Source organism: Heptranchias perlo, chromosome 12 (genome assembly GCF_035084215.1).
Source record: "Heptranchias perlo isolate sHepPer1 chromosome 12, sHepPer1.hap1, whole genome shotgun sequence".
In the NCBI taxonomy this organism is placed as follows: Eukaryota; Metazoa; Chordata; class Chondrichthyes; order Hexanchiformes; family Hexanchidae; genus Heptranchias; species Heptranchias perlo.
The window spans coordinates 65,047,587-65,052,586 of NC_090336.1; the positions used below are offsets into that span (position 1 = coordinate 65,047,587).

A 5,000-nucleotide genomic window follows, 5' to 3' on the forward strand; every position below is an offset into this window, starting at 1 on the left:
AGCTTTACGCTCAGGAGGGGAGACTTTCTTTCAGAGGTGCCAATTAATCTGCAGCAGAAAGTCATCCCCCCCGACCGGGATTCGAAGCCCGGTCCTGACCACATGACCACCGGGGAGAGTTGCCTCAAGTCCCTGAGGGACCTGGACACGAGGCCGAATACACACGCACGCCTGCTGCACTGGCAGCAGCGACCAACAGGGGGCTGACCGGCTGATCCTTCCCTTTCACAGGCAGGCTTTTGGCCCTCGCTCAAACGACAAAGGTGTTCAGAAGGAAGTCCTGGGGGGAAGGCAGGCAGGGAGGGACGGACACAGGGAAGTCCGCACAAAACAGGTCCCCTGGAACCTCTGACCCAGAAAAACGGGTTCCTGGTGAAAGCAGTCCTGCCATTGACATGACAATGGACAGGGCCCGGCAGCTTGAGACACATCTTTCTTTCAATATGCAAGTCCTTTTTAAAAAAGTTTCCTTCCACAGCAGCTCTGAGTGAGAGAGAGAGAGAGAGAGAGAGAGAGACACTGACTCACTGACTGATACTGACACCGACACACACACACACACACACACACACACACACACACACATATTATTTATTATTATTTTTAATTGATTTTTAGAACAGGGAGATGGAATAGGGGCTTGCTCCGTCCACTCCACGCATCGACCCAGTATTGCAGTGTCTCTGGGAACGGTGCAGCTCCCCGTGGGGAGATATTCAAAAGGAAAATCAGCTCTTTCCCAGTGTCTCTGTGTGTGTGTGTGTGTGTGTGTGTGTATTATTACTGAGAATAAAGCTGATATCTCTCTCTCTCTCTCTCTCCCTCTCTCTCTCTCACTCAGAGCTGCTGTGGAAGGAAACCTTTTTAAAAAGAACTTTCTCAGCTCAGTGGTATTTTTTTCTTCTCCAAGGCTGAGTGCCGCTCGCACGTAGCGATATAATTCAAAGTGCAAAATAACTTGGCGTCGTTGACTTGAAACAAGCAGGGTCTGCTTCCAAATGAAAGCTGCGCTCCCGAACTGGACTGACTGTCTGTCTGTCTGTCTGTTTGTCAAGGGGTGGAAAAGGCGGCGGTGGTGGTGAGGGTGGAGCTTTACGCTCAGGAGGGGAGACTTTCTTTCAGAGGTGCCAATTAATCTGCAGCAGAAAGCCATCCCCCCCGACCGGGATTCGAAGCCCGGTCCTGACCACGAGACCACCGGGGAGAGTTGCCTCAAGTCCCTGAGGGACCTGGACACGAGGCCGAATACACACGCACGCCTGCTGCACTGGCAGCAGCGACCAACAGGGGGCTGACCGGCTGATCCTTCCCTTTCACAGGCAGGCTTTTGGCCCTCGCTGAAACGACAAAGGTGTTCAGAAGGAAGTCCTGGGGGGAAGGCAGGCAGGGAGGGACGGACACAGGGAAGTCCGCACAAAACAGGTCCCCTGGAACCTCTGACCCAGAAAAACGGGTTCCTGGTGAAAGCAGTCCTGCCATTGACATGACAATGGACAGGGCCCGGCAGCTTGAGACACATCTTTCTTTCAATATGCAAGTTCTTTTTAAAAAAGTTTCCTTCCACAGCAGCTCTGAGTGAGAGAGAGAGAGAGAGAGACACTGACTCACTGACTGATACTGACACCGACACACACACACACACACACACACACACACACACACATATTATTTATTATTATTTTTAATTGATTTTTAGAACAGGGAGATGGAATAGGGGCTTGCTCCGTCCACTCCACGCATCGACCCAGTATTGCAGTGTTTCTGGGAACGGTGCAGCTCCCCGTGGGGAGATATTCAAAAGGAAAATCAGCTCTTTCCCAGTGTCTCTGTGTGTGTGTGTGTGTGTGTGTGTGTATTATTACTGAGAATAAAGCTGATATCTCTCTCTCTCTCTCTCTCCCTCTCTCTCTCTCACTCAGAGCTGCTGTGGAAGGAAACCTTTTTAAAAAGAACTTTCTCAGCTCAGTGGTATTTTTTTCTTCTCCAAGGCTGAGTGCCGCTCGCACGTAGCGATATAATTCAAAGTGCAAAATAACTTGGCGTCGTTGACTTGAAACAAGCAGGGTCTGCTTCCAAATGAAAGCTGCGCTCCCGAACTGGACTGACTGTCTGTCTGTCTGTCTGTTTGTCAAGGGGTGGAAAAGGCGGCGGTGGTGGTGAGGGTGGAGCTTTACGCTCAGGAGGGGAGACTTTCTTTCAGAGGTGCCAATTAATCTGCAGCAGAAAGCCATCCCCCCCGACCGGGATTCGAAGCCCGGTCCTGACCACGAGACCACCGGGGAGAGTTGCCTCAAGTCCCTGAGGGACCTGGACACGAGGCCGAATACACACGCACGCCTGCTGCACTGGCAGCAGCGACCAACAGGGGGCTGACCGGCTGATCCTTCCCTTTCACAGGCAGGCTTTTGGCCCTCGCTGAAACGACAAAGGTGTTCAGAAGGAAGTCCTGGGGGGAAGGCAGGCAGGGAGGGACGGACACAGGGAAGTCCGCACAAAACAGGTCCCCTGGAACCTCTGACCCAGAAAAACGGGTTCCTGGTGAAAGCAGTCCTGCCATTGACATGACAATGGACAGGGCCCGGCAGCTTGAGACACATCTTTCTTTCAATATGCAAGTTCTTTTTAAAAAAGTTTCCTTCCACAGCAGCTCTGAGTGAGAGAGAGAGAGAGAGAGACACTGACTCACTGACTGATACTGACACCGACACACACACACACACACACACACACACACACACACATATTATTTATTATTATTTTTAATTGATTTTTAGAACAGGGAGATGGAATAGGGGCTTGCTCCGTCCACTCCACGCATCGACCCAGTATTGCAGTGTTTCTGGGAACGGTGCAGCTCCCCGTGGGGAGATATTCAAAAGGAAAATCAGCTCTTTCCCAGTGTCTCTGTGTGTGTGTGTGTGTGTGTGTGTGTGTGTGTGTGTGTGTGTATTATTACTGAGAATAAAGCTGATATCTCTCTCTCTCTCTCACTCAGAGCTGCTGTGGAAGGAAACCTTTTTAAAAAGAACTTTCTCAGCTCAGTGGTATTTTTTTCTTCTCCAAGGCTGAGTGCCGCTCGCACGGAGCGATATAATTCAAAGTGCAAAATAACTTGGCGTCGTTGACTTTAAACAAGCAGGGTCTGCTTCCAAATGAAAGCTGCGCTCCCGAACTGGACTGACTGTCTGTCTGTCTGTCTGTCTGTCTGTTTGTCAAGGGGAGGAAAAGGTGGCGGTGGTGGTGGTGGTGAGGGTGGAGCTTTACGCTCAGGAGGGGAGACTTTCTTTCAGAGGTGCCAATTAATCTGCAGCAGAAAGTCATCCCCCCCCAACCGGGATTCGAAGCCCGGTCCTGACCACGAGACCACCGGGGAGAGTTGCCTCAAGTCCCTGAGGGACCTGGACACGAGGCCGAATACACACGCACGCCTGCTGCACTGGCAGCAGCGACCAACAGGGGGCTGACCGGCTGATCCTTCCCTTTCACAGGCAGGCTTTTGGCCCTCGCTCAAACGACAAAGGTGTTCAGAAGGAAGTCCTGGGGGGAAGGCATGGAGGGACGGACACAGGGAAGTCCGCACAAAACAGGTCCCCTGGAACCTCTGACCCAGAAAACCGGGTTCCTGGTGAAAGCAGTCCTGCCCCGCCCTGCCATTAACATGACAATGGACAGGGCCCGGACCAGGCGCAGCGGACGGTAGCGAGCAGTCGGAGGGTGAAAATCCGCCAGTGGGTGAAAAGGAGAGCCGTGCGGTGAGAGGAGGCGGAAAGCGGTTCGCAGACTTTCGCTGTACCTCCGGCGGGCAGCGCCGCACCTCCGAGCGCTCGGTACCGTCCGCTGCGCCTCGTCCTGCCGCACGCGACGAGCCGTCCCCGGAGGAAATCGGCCTCGGCCCTCCTGAGATATCAGCCTCCATACGGGCGTCACAAATCAGTGGACATGGTCAGCTGCAAAGCAGTGTCATTACAACCTTTCATAAACGACAGGGCAGCACCGCACCGCACTGCACTGCACCCCACACTACATCACACTTGCCTGCCTGCCTGCCTGCCGGCCTGCCGCTGCCTACTCTCACCAGCGGACCAAAGTGAGGATAACACCCCGAAGCAAGCATCTCCCTTGCCGCCCACCAGCCCACACCATTCCCCTTGCCTGCCTCCCACAAATTCCACCAGCGAGGCAAAGTGAAAATCAACCCCCAAAAAACGCACTCCACACCGGCCATCGCCCGCTATACACCCCCCCCCCCCCCCCCCCGGGGCGAATATTAAGCCCGAGAACACCGACTGTAACCAACCGCAGTGAAAAGTTGAAGTGGCAACTCATTAACCAGATTTACACTTGGCAACTCATAAACCAAATGAACAAAAAATCTGGTTAATGAGTTGCCCAAAATAAATCTGGTTAATGAGTTGCCACTTCAACTTTTCACTGCGGTTGGTTACAGTCGGTGTTCTCGGGCTTAATATTCACCCCGGGGGGGCGGGGTGGGTGATTCTGGGGGTAGTGTCCGGGAGGGTGAGCCTTTTATTCGGCAGGAGGCGTGTGGGGAAATCATCAACCTGTCAGACGATGAGTTGTCACAAATGCCATTGCTTAATGAAAGCTGCGCTCCCGAACTGGACTGACTGTCTGACTGTCTGTCTGTCCGTTTGTCAAGGGGAGGAAAAGGCGGTGGTGGTGGTGAGGGTGGAGCTTTACGCTCAGGAGGGGAGACTTTCCTTCATGCCAATTAATCTGCAGCAGAAAGTCATCCCCCCCCGACCGGGATTCGAAGCCCGGTCCTGACCACGAGACCACCGGGGAGAGCTGCCTCAAGTCCCTGAGGGACCTGGACACGAGGCCGAGGACACACGCACGCCTGCTGCACTGGCAGCAGCGACCAGCAGGGGGCTGACCGGCTGATCCTTCCCTTTCACAGGCAGGCTTTTGGCCCTCGCTCAAACGACAAAGGTGTTCAGAAGGAAGTCCTGGGGGGGAGGGAGGGAGGCAGGGAAATC

The 5,000-nt window shown here is 53.7% G+C and overlaps 3 pseudogenes; all 3 read left to right on the forward strand.

Moving 5' to 3' along the window:
• Positions 1 to 586: 586 nt before the first annotated feature.
• On the forward strand, positions 587 to 703 carry LOC137329366 (U2 spliceosomal RNA; annotated as a pseudogene).
• A 961-nt stretch (positions 704 to 1,664) lies between these two features.
• On the forward strand, positions 1,665 to 1,781 carry LOC137329502 (U2 spliceosomal RNA; annotated as a pseudogene).
• A 961-nt stretch (positions 1,782 to 2,742) lies between these two features.
• Positions 2,743 to 2,859, forward strand: LOC137329503 (U2 spliceosomal RNA; annotated as a pseudogene).
• Positions 2,860 to 5,000: the final 2,141 nt, after the last annotated feature.